At 39.8% G+C, this 16,483-nt stretch overlaps 1 long non-coding RNA gene across 1 annotated transcript in view; it reads right to left on the bottom strand.

Moving 5' to 3' along the window:
- Nucleotides 1-15,622, bottom strand: part of LOC104866782 — a 68,976-nt gene extending 53,354 nt beyond the window's left edge. Inside the window, exons 1-5 of the long non-coding RNA XR_004514875.1 lie at nucleotides 15,250-15,622; nucleotides 13,781-13,816; nucleotides 10,919-11,105; nucleotides 9,327-9,444; nucleotides 5,468-5,515 (exon numbers count right to left, since the gene is read on the bottom strand). This is a non-coding gene — a long non-coding RNA (uncharacterized LOC104866782). The remainder of the gene's footprint in view (nucleotides 1-5,467; nucleotides 5,516-9,326; nucleotides 9,445-10,918; nucleotides 11,106-13,780; nucleotides 13,817-15,249) is intronic.
- Between the last annotated feature and the right edge of the window lie 861 nt (nucleotides 15,623-16,483).

The following is a 16,483-nucleotide window of genomic DNA, read 5'->3' as shown; positions in this document are numbered from 1 at the left end:
TGTCATGGATTCGGTGCCCTGTTCCTTGGCAGGAAACTCTGGCTGCATGCTTTGTATGTTTTTTTTTGTTTGTTTTTTACCTTCACTCCTCTATTGTGCTTTTTCAACAAAAGTTAGACAGTAATAACTCATACATTTACACACCACAGTTAATGACTATAATAGTATAAGGTTAAAGGATAAATACTTATTAACACAAAAAAGTATGGTGTAACCCTACATTGAACAGAAAAAATTATTTCTGTGGTTAATGAAAACACGGATACATTTGACAGAATTATTTAGAGGAGGAAAATGGCTTTTGTGCCTCCTGGGGGCAAATTAACTATGTGTGCATGTGCGTGTGTGTGCATGTGCGTGCGTGTGTGTGTTTAATCCTTTTGAGGCTGTACGTCTAATTGTCATAAATTGCTACCCTCCCTGCTGCCTGCCCAAGCTGGAGTGAGCACCCCTCAGTGCTATCTTACATTCTGGTAGCTAATTTGAGTTTCTCTTTCCAAGACATATCACCATGTCTGCAGGAAAGGAGGCCAATAATGCCTTCCTTAGAAAACTCCAGGCTCTATTCCCAGGGGTTAATTGTTGGTTGCATAATAAATAGCCAGAGAAATACCCGTTTGTAAAATGAGTAAGGAGAATGTCTGACTACAGATAAACTAAGGAAAAGGGGGACTTCAGCAAGTGTTCCAGATTACCTGAGTGTATTTTTCATGATTGATGCTTTACTTGCATGTCTTTTGCTACTGTACCATCATATCAGTTTGCTAGCCTAACCTAGTTAATTAAAACTTTAATAACTGTATGTATATATTTTAATAGGCTTTCCATGATCACCTTGTTTCTTGCTAATCTAGCCACTTGACAAGGAGTTTTTCTTAATATGTGGAATATTTCATGCATTATTCCATCAAGCAGGCACTCATTACATATATGGAATTAATCTATCAAACCTCAGGTGAGTAAAATAATCATAGTTAAGTGCATTAGGAAGTAATTTAATAAGATTAGCAAATGAACAGTAGGGCTAGGTTCTGAAGCTTTCTGATTAGAAATGTCATGAAAGCAAAGAAATCCCCTAGAGACAATTAACTTATTACGGAATGTAACTTATGTTCTTGCCATTTGAGATGAGTCACTTAACTGCTCTGGCCCTCAGCTAAATTATACCATCTAAAGGATAGGGCTAGGCGTGGCAACTACAATGCTAGAATTACTTGATTTAGGTTATGTTTTCAATTTATGATTAGTATTATCAAAAGAAAAAGGCCTTCAGAAAATGAGGGCATAGATAGATATAGCATCTTAGAGTTTTTGGTAATGCAGACCTAAGAAAAGTAGATACCAGTCATTTCCCAACAATCAGTGGGATTGTACTGCAGAAGAATCTAAATATTCCTCAAGGAAGGATGGGAGAAATTACATTTTCAAGCAATCAGAGGAAAAAAGAAAAAGGGCAGTAAAGAAGCAGACATAAAATATGGAGAGCAGGAGGTTTATCATGGGTAGGAGAGGTTACAATGCCTAAGAAGGGTGAGAGGTTTGGGCAGGAAAGGCCTTCCCTGTCCCCTGTGGATCTGGTTCCCCTGAATGAAAGCCATGAGAGAACAAACAGGCACTGCAGGGGACAAACTCTCAGGCAGCTCCAGAAGCTGCAGACAGAGCCGCTGAGTAGATGTCGAACAGCAATGGCCATATCGGAAGATCCCCAGCCACGCTTAGCAGCCTGCTGATGACTTCTCAGAGAGTCTGTGGCCGTGGCTCAAAAGCTGGGCCGGGCCCTGGAGAGGTGGTCTGGCCACTGTCCTGTCTGCACTGAACAGCTGGCTTTTCATCTCTCCCGCTCTCTCCTCCATGCTCAGCTGTCCCCCGTGTGCTACTCAATGGTCTACATATCACATGTGGTCTCTTCAAAATACAGACCATAAAAACCCACCAGCATAAACAAAGTAGGAATACATCTAAAAGGCAGAAAGAGTATTACTAACAAAAGAGCAATATGAATGGCACAGGTGTATAAGAAGTAAAGCAAGATGGCTAAAGTGAAAGGTCCGTGGAAAGTACCAAGCAGCAAATGAGAAGAAGGACTATTAACAATGCTCCGTTAGAAACCAGAAAGAACACAGACAAAAAGCATAGGTAACAGATGATAGATTGTGAATTAACTAGTTTTTATTGTTTTTTATTTATCAAGTTAAAAAGCCACATGGGTAAGAGTAGAAACAGCATCAGTTAGTGGTGACAAAAGCCAACAATACACACAAGATGCTATGAAAGGAACCCACAGGTCTAGACCCGTTCCATCCCCTCCATCCAGATTCCTGGCAATGAACAAAGGAATTTCCCAAATACAGTATTTAGAATTTCGAAGAGTAAAGAATGTTTCAGAAGATAAGAGATTCTAAAACATAAAAAGAAACCAACTTAATAGTTTTTATAACAGAAATATGGCACAGGTGTATAAGAAGTAAAGCAAGATGGCTAAAGTGAAAGGTCCGTGGAAAGTACCAAGCAGCAAATGAGAAGAAGGACTATTAACAATGCTCCGTTAGAAACCAGAAAGAACACAGACAAAAAGCATAGGTAACAGATGATAGATTGTGAATTAACTAGTTTTTATTGTTTTTTATTTATCAAGTTAAAAAGCCACATGGGTAAGAGTAGAAACAGCATCAGTTAGTGGTGACAAAAGCCAACAATACACACAAGATGCTATGAAAGGAACCCACAGGTCTAGACCCGTTCCATCCCCTCCATCCAGATTCCTGGCAATGAACAAAGGAATTTCCCAAATACAGTATTTAGAATTTCGAAGAGTAAAGAATGTTTCAGAAGATAAGAGATTCTAAAACATAAAAAGAAACCAACTTAATAGTTTTTTTTATAACAGAAAAGAAAACGTATTCTATACACTATAGACTCACATGCAACTATAAACTTATAGTAAGCACATTTTAAGAAGAAATAAAATTAATGTTGATGATATATTTTAATTAATTCAATGTGTTCAAAATACTTTACATTTACAGTGTAAATAAATGAGACATTTTTAATTCTTTTTTGATAATGCTCACAATTTGATTTATATCCTATTTTAAAACATCTCAATTCAGATATTATATTTGTATTTAATATAATTATCAATTATATTTTATAGAATTTATAGTGGCAAAGAAGGACTCAAATACCAAAGTGGTTTCAAATGTGCTTAAAAGTTTTCCATCAGGCCAGGGATTTAGCTCAGTGGTTCCACGGCCTGCCTTGCGTGTTCAAGGACCTGAGTTTGATCCCTGGTACCCCCCCCCAAAAAAAATAAGTTTCCCAACAAATTAATCAAGTAATGAAAAATTATGCGCCTTTAATATCAAATCTATGTTGACAGCACTGGTTCTTTAACAGAACTGATTTTACTTTGAAGCAAAGTGTATCAATTTCAAAGCTACATCTGCCAAAATTAAATAAATTCATTAAATCTTTTATCAGTTCCATATTACTAATATGTATTATATAAAGCAAAAAGTAATTCTGTTATCAATATTGAGAGTTTTTCAAATTTTTCTTGTGATTTTTCAAAGTTTGATGCAATTGATCTCTAAAACTGTTACAAAAGAATTCTATGGGCAAGTTTTTGCAAAATTTGTTGCCTAGTATAAAAAATGATGTTAATAATTTAAAACTATGAAGAAACTGAGAAGGAAATTAGAAGAGAGAAGAAAACATGTATGACTGGAATGGACTATTGGACATTTCACAGAGATAGTTCATGAGAGTTGCCTGACCTTTGTGATCATTTACTCCATTTTGAAGTCTTACATTTGACCAAGAGCCCTTCTTTTCTTTGATGGCGTGGCTCCCTGGATATGCGCACATGTGTTTTCTATATGCGACTGCACTTTCTGAAATTCTTCTCTGATTCACTATGTATGGTGCGATGGTTTAGTCCTGACTGTCCACTTGAGTGGATGGGGGAGCTTCCAGGAAGTTAGCAACATCTGCTTCTGGGTGTGCCTGTGAAGGTGTTTCCACAGGAGATCGGCCTGTGGAACAGCCAACTGTCAGCCCGCCCTGTCCTGCTTGTGCATGCTGGTGAGGAGGTGCTGATCTGGGCAGAACAGAAGCAGGAGAGAGCCCAGTAGCGCTGGCTCTCAGGGTCTGCATATGTCTGCTTCTGACCACCACGAGGTGAGCAGCTTGTCTCCCTGGAGTCTTCTCCAGCCTAATGAGAACTAGAACTTCTGCAGGTGTGAATTAAAATGATTCCTCCTATGAACTGACTTTTCAGGCCTTTTGGGATAGCACCAAACAGCCGACTGACACCGACTGACACCCACAGAGACGTGAGCATCCCCTATTGGTTTCCTCTCTGCTGTGCCGTGTTCTCTCTGTCTTACTGGGCATGCCGAGTAACACTGTTGCTCAAGTATCTTTCTGACCCTACCATGTTCATATATTTTTTAGAACCAGCTGTCTTTTTCAGGCAAATGCAACTTTAATTTCTTAAAAGCTTCTGGAATTGCATCAACTGAAGAAATACTAAAGTAGACAAATGACACATTTTAGGTTGGAGTGCACGTTGCTGCCCTGCCTGGTGGTGCTTGCTTGAATTTGCTGACAGACTCATTAAGCTGAGCGGGAAAAGCAAGCTTATTGATCATACCTCAAAATTCAGTTTGGGAATCCTTGATTCCTGCTAACTTCAAATCTCTCCTGATGGTATGGGGAATCATTTGAAATCTGTCTTTTTCTGCAAAGTCCACCAAATCCTCCAATAACTGTCTATAAACTATTTCACTTTTTCCATCTAGTAATATATAAATGAACAGATACATTCTGGAATTGTCAGGGTTAGCACAGACATGAACTGCATACATTTGATTTAAAAAGCAGTGGTAACCAGTTTGAAAGTGTCATCCATCAGCTGAACAGAAACATGGACTAGAACGCTTACTTTAGATTTCATGGTAAATATAAGAAGCCTAACTTCGTCAATTGTCAAACGTATAAGCATTTGAAGGAGCTATGCAGCCCTGGAAGCATCTCTGTATCAGCAAATGCCTGGTTTAGAAGATGCTGATCTTTGAATTCGGTCTCTTCTCTGCTGAGGGGCATGTTTCGAAGGTAGATAAGATTCCATGAGCGAGAGTGCAGACCCAGTATGTGACTGAATAACAAGTGTAGTTCATGCACCACCAACGCTGGACCAATCCTGCCTTCACCTTTCTACCCCCTTACCTAGCCTGTCCCCCACCCCACCCCGTTCCAGGGAACTTGGCTTTTAGAATTTCAGTGTCCAGGATTTCAACATTCAGGATTTTAATCTTTAAAATTGAGATTGTCGAGATAATGATCTTTGAGGATTTTATACTTTAGGGATTTTAGTCTTTTGGGAGTTCAACATTCAGGATTATGATATTCAAGACTGCACTTTTTGGAAGTTTGATTGGCACCTTTTAAATAGGTGGAAACTTACCCGTTAGTATTCCACCTTTCATTCTCTTCCTGGCTCTTTGTATTGGTGCTAAAAGGCAAGGAAAGAATGAAGAATCCTGAACTTCTCACTCTTCTCTCTCTGGGCAAGCTACAAATATTCATTATGCATGAATAACATGCCTTTCTGGATTGCATTAATTAAGAGTGTTTTTCTTTCTTGTTATTCCCCTTTTAAGGTGGATAAAATAATTTCCCATTCTTCTCTCCCTGGAAAATCTCAAGTTGCCAAGATTTCCCCTTTGAGATCCCCATTTGATATTTCTACCAGTGGTCTCCACTAAAGCAAGGCAGAGGCCAGGAACATCTGGCTACATTTGATTTGATCCCACTCCGAGCACAGACGGAGTAGTGTGGGTCACAGATTCAGCAATCCCCGTTAGTTAGGTCAGCCCTAAGGTACGGGAGGACTGGCTCAGAGAGAGCCGGGAAAGGGAGCCGATGCACAGCATTGAGAAACTGCTTCCACAGGGGCCCCAGAAGCTCTTGGTAAGTCAGTGCACCGTCTCTGAACAGCAGTATTTAAGATCTACCAGAGCCCTGCACTGTTTCCATGGACAGTGCCTTTTCCTTCTCCTCACATGGGGAAAAAAGTCAGGCAGCTTTCCTCGTGCTCTGAAACAAGGACACTAATCCATTCATAGGGCTCTGCCTTCATCACACGGTGACTTTCCAAAAGAAATCCACCCAATACCATGGCCTCGGGTAAAGATTTTGACCTAGGAATTGTGGGAGGGTGCGTATATTCAGAGGACAGCAAGCTGACACTTTGAACTTTGCTGCACCCCAATCCACTCTCCCTCCAATGAAAGTCACATTTGTATTCAGAGAAGTCCCTCTGCATATTTTATGGCTTCTGGCATTGAATAGTGTGGAGAAAGGACATTGCTGGGCAGGGAAATTTACATCAGAGAATAATCCTTTCTGGAGGCAATGCACAGTGCAATATTCAGAAGGAAAAGATTGTGATGTATGTAACTGAGTTTCAGAAGTTTCAGACAAAGTCTGCATACATGGAAAGCACAACTGGGCCAAACTATCAACCAGGGGAGAATCTGCGTAAAGAGTGTCAGTGTCGGGGTGTCTCCCTAGCTCCTGCAGCTCTTCTCAGTCTCACATTGCTTTCTGATAAGAGATTCTAAGAAATGTCCCGAGCGAGGAGGGCAGTCCTTCGAGTTCCACTCCCTCGGTGATGAGCGAGGAAACTGCTCTATCTGACTATTCTTAATCCAAATGCATTTCTAACATTGTCAAAAAAGGTTTGAAATAATTGGAAGAAAGCCCAAATAAAAAGAAATGAAATCAAGATAAATATTGCATATACAAAGAATCATATTTGCATCACAGTTCCAAACTCCTGCTCTGTGGCCCAGCAGCTCCAGCTCAGGAGATGCCATTCTACCACTTTCCTTTTCAGCCTGTTTATATAGAATGTGGAATAAAAATCCTGGTCACAGGACAAATGTGTTTTTATTGGGATTAAGAATAATTATCATTATGAATACATATAGGGCTGGGGATTTAGCTCAGTGGTTCGGTGGCCTGCCTTGCAAGTGCAAGGACCCGAGTTCAATCCCCGGCACCAAAAAAAAAGAATACATATAGATTCAGTAGGAGCTTTTTACTGGACCTGAAATTATTTATGCAAAAGTTCATAGTTTTTCTGGGTGAGTCTACCATAGGGCTTTACTCAGAATTCCAGGAGGGACAAACAAGACTGTAGATTAATTCTCCTTGCTAAGACCCAGTACTTCTCTCTGCATATGTTCACAAATTAACAGCAAGCACCCTGGGCTGGGGCTGTTGTTCTGCACCTATTAGAGTGCTTGCCCCGCATGCACAAGGCCTTGGGTTTGATCCTCAACACCAGAAGGAAAAACTCATTCCTACTCCACAGAGCTGATCTGCTAAGAACTATCCACAAGCCTGACTTCACCTCATTTCAGCCCTTTCTTTCGAGGCTGATCCTTTCACCCCAAGCTCTCCCTTTCCTTTGCCTCTGCACCCTACCTTCCACTGCCTGGGCAGTGCATCTACCTAAGTTCTACTTTTCTTCCAGGTTTTCTACACTGAGATGAACCTGCCCCCATTAGCTTTTCCCACACATTGCATCGCTTGGACTTGTGATCCATCTCCCTTTGTCCCTTCTTCTTGATCATCGCCTCTTGGAAAGTCAATTTTTAATTGCTGTGTTCTACTAATCAGAAAAGCTTATTTTCAGCATCCTTCAGAAAAGGAGCAAATGCTCAGATGCAGGAGACTCCAACTTTGCCTGTGTGTGTGAATCTGGAGAGAGTGCTAGTCCATGAGGGCGTGACCTGAGTTTGACTTCTAGCTTGTTGGCTCTGGGGAGAAATTCCTAACCGAAGCAATGGGATTTTCCAAATTGAAAGCTAAGACAAGGAAACATAAGGCTCTATCAAAGAGCTCAACACTAAATTTTACTGAATGACATTAAAAAGTGAAGAATACAAAGGTTTTGACACTTGGCATATGTAGTTACAAATACACATCAAAATATAGACATGTTTTTAGAGACTTTTCTTTTTACAGCAATCTTATTTTTGGTCTCAAATCCAATTTTTTCCAGGTGTTACTTTTAAGAAATCATATGCAGACAGCATGTTAGGGCTTTCATGAAACAAAATCTCGCTTCTCTATTTGAGAACCAAGAAAATCGCCCCAAATCAAAACATAACTGGAAAAAAGTATGATCACTAATATTTCTGTTGTCTGGTTCCATTTTCCCAAACAGAAAATAAATAATCAACTTTTTTTCCAAGAGGTAAGATAAGGGATTTTAAAGAGGGAACAGGAATTACAAAAATGCACATTAAACCCTGAAAAGGATCTAAGGAGAAAATGAGTTTAACTCTGTTTTATATAAGATACTGAGGCCCCTGGAAGGTTTGCTGGAGGTTCCTTAGCTGATGACCACACACCCAGGCCTTTGTTGGTCTCCTGGCTCTAGAACTGACCTGACTCATGGCCCTGCTCATCTCCCCTTCTTTCTGACCCTTGGAAGCCTCTCCAGAGTTTTCTAGATAGGTGCTTTCAGAGTAAGAGCTTGAAGTCATTCTTACTGCCTTCCTGTTTCTTCCTTCTGGATACTAAGATTCATTTCAGCCATAATGGAAAAGCAACATTATTCTTCACTGAAATACAATGTAATCACATTTACACCTTTTTTTTTTTTTCTTTTCTTTTACTCAACAACTTTTGAACCACTACTGGATGAGAGGAACTAAGTAGATGCTTGGGATGTAAAGGAGAGCAGGATAAGGCTCCTGCCAGGGGCATACAGCTCTGTCTTCCCTGGGTTATTTCTCCTATTCCATACCTGCGCTGCTTTAGTTCTTCTCTATTTTACTACATGAGATGGACACGATCTAGCTAAGACAAGATGACATTGGTTTACTATTACTTATTATCTGTCCACCTATCCATCAGCCTAGTCATCCATCCGCCTACCCATCTTGAGCTGAACATACGTTCTGTTGCCTAGGATGCAAACTTATCTGGTTTATTATTTAGCTGGGTATAGGCATGTTCAATTACATCACTCTTTCTTATAATGAATGGTCTTTTGTCCAGAAGATAAATACTTTTGAGTTGTATAAAACAAGAATGTACCAAGCAGTGATTTTTACTCTTGTCCCTCCAGGGATGATTACTGTGTTAAGGTTCTTCCTCTATCATTTCTTAAAGCTATAAAGTGGCATTTAAAAAAAGCTCCATATAATCAAATCTCAAAATACCAGAAAAGAACTAGTAAACCTCTAGAAACTTGAGTCTTCACATTCTTAATGGTTGGTCTCTTAAGGAACAGCTTGGAGACTCACCTGCTGTCAGGATGCCATCTTCTCACTTGATTTGATAGGTCCTTGAAAACTCTCAGATTCTTCCTTTGTGGAGATTTTTCTCATAGTTTCTCAATACCACGTTTTAACTCAAGGGGAACTGAAAAGAAGGGCTGTTATCTTTGTTAAAATACAGAAGCATCACTGAGGGGGAGAGGCACTGAAATGAAGGGCACAGTCCTGTTAAAATTTTGAGCTGCGCTGGAACACATCCTAAAATGATTAAATTGTCTGTTCTGGTTATAAATCTTAAGCTTGGTAGTTTAAGCTAACTTCCATTGACTAATAAAATGGAAATATTAGGGTAGGCCAGATCCTGGGTTTCTGTGACCTGCTCTTTAAGGATTGTGATGGGAAACATTCAGTACAACTGACAGTGAACAAACGTTAGATTTAAAAAGTGCCTGGAGGGTGTGTGATTCACAATAATTATGGAATCTGTTTCTGCCTCCATATAAAGACTACTAATAAATTATGAGCACATGAAATGAAGCTGCTGATACAGTAATAAATATTGATTCACAACAAAGTTCAGAATATCTCTTCTTGCAGATTGAATCATGCAGTCCAGGCTGGCGACTCTCTGTTATTCAGATTTTAATAAGGAGAAATGTCTTTATTTTTTTAGATCTAACAACAAAAAGTTCTATATCCATCTAATAATAAAGCATTACTATTAAGATGAATCCTTTGGATGACAAGATTTTGTATAATGCTAAATTTCCAAAATGATCAAATAATCTGTATCTCTAAGCTATCAGATAACCGCAAAAAAAGAGCTTATTTGCATACTCACTGTCTCATATAAGCAACAAGATTTAATAACTTTTTTTCACTTTCCTTCATTAAATATTAACACCTGATCTTTCATTTTCAGCTGATTATATGTATTCTTGATCTTTGTTCTCATGCCCAAAACACTCTTGTTATGAAAATCATGAGGGAAGAAAAGCAATTTCTTTGTGATTGACTTTGCTTTTCACTATATGCTGCAAATGTGGAAGTTGATGTAAAATAAAAGGATCGCCCATGTGGAAACTAAAAAACCTGGGCTTTAGTTGAATTCATGCCTCATGTTAGTGTGAGATCCTGGAAAATTCCAGTACCGTCTTTGCGCTACTGTATTTTCATACAAGAAGTGGTAACACTGACCTAGAAGATCCCTATGATCTCTGTAAGCACAACTTTATGGCCGTAAAGTAGGACTTGCGAGCCATACCTTTGCACCTCCAAGAACATAGATGAGTTTCAGTCAATTGTGTCTTTGACTTTTGTGATATTTATATTTTTTTTATGCATGACTTCCAAGAGAAAACCAAATCAGAGCAGAATGTGCTCTAGCTAATTCATCTAGGTTTTCACTTGCTCTTCAGTTAACCCAGTACAAAAGAGGGATTTTTGAGTCAGCTCCACAGACTCCAGCCCCTCCTCTTCCAATCATCCTGAATTACACAAGGCTATTTTTCTTTGACACAGTTTCCTATTTTCCACTTTCCTCTAAAGTTGGAGTCTCTAAATTAGCATTGTAGAAGTCACTTACATAGGCGATTCTCAGTCATGAGATAGGTAGGTACCTGCAGAGGATGGTAAAGCTCTCAGGCTGCAATCCCGGAGAGTATGATGGAGTTGGCTTGGAGTGACACCGATTTTGCAGATTAAAATTTCCTTCAGAAGGCCTCCCATTTCTCGACCCGCCCAAAAGGACCTCTCCCGGAGGCCATGAGAGGGTCCTGTGGATGCAGATCCATGGGGCAGAGGCACCTGGGTACAAATAATGTTGAAAGAGTCCCAGACAGTTTAGCAGGGTTCATAACCATCCCATCAGGAAAGCCCCTCAGATGCCCCACTTCTCAGGGCTCCTGTGGAGGAGCCCGAATCATGGCTGCCCCAGGACTTTCTACCGCTCGCTGCCATTCGCTTGCCCACAGTGTCCATGTTTTTCCTCATTGTCCTTTGAGGCTACCACTGTGCATGACAGTTTCTGAGCATGTTTCATAATGGAACCACTGTCACTTATTAAATGTATTCTTGGATTGAAAAATTATTCATAGTTTTTGGCTTTATAAACCCAAAATGATGTTGAGCTTCTCTGTGGCTCTGTTCTGCCTAAAATCATCGTCTTTAATTACAGCCTATTAATGAGGCTTCTGGGACAGACGGTCAGCTTAGAGTAGACAAGGACCGTCACTGTTCATGACTGCCTGCCTGGTTCCTGTCCTCATCAGACACACAGAGGCACTGAATAAATTACTGTGGGATGGACAATTTAATGAAAGAGCAAATCACTTAATAAGTGCATAAAAGCCCACGTGAATATGATCCTCTTCATGGAAAGCCAGAGTCCTTCCCAATTATCAAAGCACAGCCTCCTCGAGGTGGTGTGCGTGGCGTGCATAACGCCGTGTGGAATCTTCCCTCTGTTGCACATGTGCATGCGATGTGCATACGTGTGAGTTCACAATTACTATCCGCATCTGTAAGAAGATCCAAAAGTTGCTGAGTACTCGAACGGATCCCCTGTGTCTCAGCTCAGCACAGCTGTGAGCTCGGCTCTCCATGGCGATGGTCCTGGGAAACTCGGTATTAATACTGAGCGAACAGATGGTGCAGGGTGTGTTACTTAAGGCAGTTTTGCCAGGAGGTAAATTTATGCTTTATAAACGCACTTCAAAACTATGCTATTTGATTTAATCACTTAATGCAAAGACAGCTGCATACTATATTTGCCTTAACTGCAGTTATATGGGTTATCTGCCAATCTGTTAATTACAGTATTTTGAAAGACTTCAGGAAAAAAACAGTAATTATACAGATTGGGGAGGGGGGTAGGAACATTTTTGAAGCCTAAATTCAGACGTTCATTCCCAGCTCACATAAACTTATTGAAGATTTAGAAAACCTGTTAAGAAAGTGGGAGTAGATGCGATGGCTTTCTTTTTCGAGAGGCTCCTGCGTTCCCTCTCCCTCAGTTGCTGGGGTAACTACAGGCAGGAGGGAGCCCGCAGTGTTCCCACACACAAAGCTCAGCCTCTGGGGAAGGTCTTCCAGGACTGCTCAATTTCTTACAATTAAAAGAGGTAAATGTTCAAACATGCCTTTGACTTTCTCATATTTCTTATGTACCCTGCTTGGTCCCTGAGCCCTCTGTACATAAGATTTCTCTGCTAAACAGTTGCAGTAATTATTAAGCAGATTTAATTAATACTATATCAAGGAAGGGGAATACATTAAGGTTAGTCTGACAGCTTCCTTTTCTTGCCAAAGACTAAATGCTACCTACTTGTAGGAAAAGTCATGCCCATTTCCTCTACCCCCTGGGAATTCATGTTCAATGAATTTCATTGTCATTTTGAGAACCAGATTTCCTGTCTGTAGCAATACCAGGATAAAAGGGTTGAATAGGCCCCAGGTTATTTGTTAATGAAAGAACTCTAGAAACAACATTACAGATTACCTGGTCAAAGTCTTTCATCTCACCAGTGAAAAATGAAGAACTTGAATTCTTAACTGATTTGCCTTCTCAAATTAGTTAACAAAAAGAAGACAAAGTGGAAACTTTGGGACCTTCTTCTATCCACCTTATGCCTTTTCACATGCCTTACACAACGGAAATGAAACAGAAGGGCCACTGAGTTTCTGTTCTGGCTCCAGTCTGATGTAACTGTCTGGAGCTGCGAGTGAGAATACCAATGACCTCAGCCTTGCTCACGAACAGCACTGTGCCTCCACTTCCTACAGCATCCAGTGCCCTCCCTCCACACTGGGAACAATGGCCCTGGGGTTGAGCCTCAAAGCCTGAATGGTCATAAGCTCCCCACTACGCACTAGGCACTGCATTAGGTACTTTGCAAAAATCATCTCAATTAAAACCTCCAGCAGTCTGTCATGCAGACATCTCAGACATTTTACAGAGAGGGCCACTAGTTTCCAGAGGCCGAGTAATTTGCTTAAAGTTACCACATTCAGACTTAGACCTACAGAATCAAAGGACGCTGACCTGTTAAGAAAGTACTTGGTTTTTTCGGATTCTTTCTTCAAAACTGACTAAAACACTTGTGGCTCAGTACTCCAAGGCTATCTTCTGCATGGAAATTCATCTGAAGAATATCTCACCTTCATAACAGGCTTCACACAATGTTCAACAAATCTCAGCTGATAAACTGGAGTTCATAGCTCAGGTCCTTAGAACAACTCCCCAGTCTTCACTTCCTTCTTCACAGGAAGTGACCATTTCTAGTGCTCTGGGGACTCTGACACACAGATGCCCATCTGCTGGACAGGAGTAACTAACTCCTGTCTGAGCCAGCAAACAAGGGTAATGCTAAGGTTGGGAAGTAGAAGGGGAGTTAGAGGAACAGCTTTGGCTTTTGATCCTTCTCAAGGAATACTGAGGTGATTATCATGCTGGATCTATGGAGGGTTTGGGAAGTACTCACATTTTAAGTGGTCCCTCGTATTTCCATCTCTTGACACTGTGATGCAATTAAAAAATACAGTGGATGTTAGAACATTTTTTTGCAAAATATTTACAATTAAAGGCATTCCTATCAATCTACCTAAAAATTCTCCCCCTCACTTTGAACATGCGTATGCCATCAGTTGTGCCACTCTCTGAAGCAGTCTGGAAGTCCTCTTTCATACATTTAGTTGCACTGTTTTGGCTGCCTCCATGTCCAGAAACGATCCGAACAATTTACTTTTCATGATCGTTCTGACTTTGGGGAAGAGTCAGAAGTGCATGGTGCCAGATCTGGTGAATAAGGTGGGTGAGGACGCACTGCAATGTTTTATGAGCCCGCCTTTTAGTTGGATGGCACTGGGCAGCATTCACCTCCTAAAGACACTCACAAATAAGCATTTCCAGAGCTGCTTCAGAAAGTTGCAAGAAGAATGGAATAAGTGTGTTCAAAGTAAGGCACAGTATTTTAAGAAGGGTTAATGGCAATGTGTCTTTTATTCAAGAACATTTTTTTAATTTGAGTAGCCACTATAAATTAGATCATCATGACAGTGGCGAACTCTGAATCCTTGTATCTCTGTGCTAGGGATTTTTATACAACAAAGCATTTTAATCTTAAATGTATGTCTACTTTTGATCATGATTTTCATAAATTATGGCAATATTTTGAATCAGGATTCTTTGGCTAGTTGTTTTTTTGTTTCTTGGATTTTTTTATGACATTTTTCTAGTAGTCCTAGTTTTTTTAAATGCATTAGTTATCTTTGAGGGAATCTGGTTTATCCTCTACAGGTGAATTAAAGAATGTTCATACCTTAGAAGCCAGTCTTCCAACATGGGAGGAATTTTTTCTGGTTTATACTGAAGTTCTTTATGGCACAGGGTTGAGTGTGTGTGTGTGTGTGTGTGTGTGTGTGTGTGTGTGTCTGTGTCTGTGTTTGGGCATGCACACATCATATTCCTTTATGGTGTAAAACAGCTTTCAGAGATGTGTCATAGCCAAATTACCCATTTCTGATGTTCAAAAGAAGGCCTTGCTTTAGGAGTCATGACAGCTGGGGAATTCCAGCTGTTTAGTGTTTTGCAGCCCTACATGCAAATCTAAGTGTCTCCCAGCACCCTCATTCAACCAGGACTGAATTTGCTAATCCTTTCTTGCACAAAGTGATTTAGAATTTCTTTAAAAAAAAAACAAACCCAAACTCTACTGTCATCAAATAAAAATCTGCATCTGCCTGTAATTATCCTTGTTTCTGAAGAGTGATTAATGAAACAAAAGATAGCCAACTTTACCCCATCATCAAACCAGTAGAAAGCTCTCTGTATACATCCTGTCTTTTATTTCATTTACAAAAACAGGCTACTTGTGTTGTATCAGTTTTCTGTTGCTGTGACAAAACATTAGAGAAAAACAGTTTAAAGGAGGAAAGGTTTACTTTTACTCACATGTTCAGATTTCAGTCGAGGGCCAGCTGGTTCCATTGCTTTTCGACCTGTGGTGAGGCAGAAACATCAGTGCGCAAGGGTGGGGTGCAGGAGAGCGGCTCATTTCATGGCAGCCAGGAAGCAGAGGGAGAGGGAGAGAGCTGGAGACAAGTGGACCAGAGCTAGTTACACTCCCCAAGGTCTCGCTTCTTTGGCCTGTTCCCTTTAAGTGGGCCTCACCTCCTCTGACTTCATCACTTTTCAATAACGTTATCAAATTATAAATCCTTCAGTGGATTAATCTACTGACAAAGTTAGAGTACTCATGCTCCAGTTGCCTTTGAAAAGCCCTGCTTTGATCCCATGAGCCTTTAGGGGGACATTTTGTATTCAAATCATGATAGTTATTTTTTAAAGGTGAGATGAAACATCCCTTCATTCAAATAAACTCAGTTGAACTTCGATAAATATAGCAAAGACAATTTAATAGAGAAAGGATAGTGTTTTAACAAATAGAATCAGAACCATTAGACATCCATATATGAAAATAGGAAACTAGACAGAAACTTTACGCTTTTCCCAAAAATAAATTCAAAATGGATCATAATCCTAACTGTAAAAGGCAAAACCATGAAAATTTTACAAAATAACACAGAAGACCATTTTGGTGAGTTTGTCAATGTATTTTCAGAAATAACAGAAAAGATTTGAGAAAATGCTAGAAAGAAATGAAAAATGGGCTTTACTAAAAATAAAATTTCTGCTTTGTGAGAGACACTACTAAGAGAATGGAAAAACAAGCTACTGACTGGAAGAAAATATTTGTACAATATATATACCTGATAAAGGACTTTTATCTAGAATACGCAAAGAGCATTTTAAATACAATAAACAAAAATATTGAATTTCAAAATGTGCAAAGAGTCTTGGTAATGAAGAGATACATGTGGCAAATTAACAGATTTAAAACAAAACAACATCACATACCATTAAGGAAATTGCTCTTACAATAACAATGATATACCAGTACTCACCTACTAGAATTATGAAAACCCAAAGGACTGACACTGCCATGCGGCCTGACATACAAAGCAGCAGGAACATTCTATTCCAGCAGGAGTTACCACTTTGAGAGAAAGTGGCAATTTCTTACAAAACTGAGCATACTTTTATGCTTAATCTGGAACTCATATGTCTAGGTTCTTAGTTGAGAAAAACCTGCACAGTATTTAGCAGATTTATTTGAAATTGCCAA

This window comes from Fukomys damarensis, unplaced genomic scaffold (genome assembly GCF_012274545.1).
Source record: "Fukomys damarensis isolate Sample0158 unplaced genomic scaffold, DMR_v1.0_HiC HiC_scaffold_31, whole genome shotgun sequence".
Classification (NCBI taxonomy): Eukaryota; Metazoa; Chordata; class Mammalia; order Rodentia; family Bathyergidae; genus Fukomys; species Fukomys damarensis.
The sequence above is the reverse complement of the archived record's forward strand: the minus strand, read 5'-3'. Positions and strand labels throughout refer to the sequence as shown.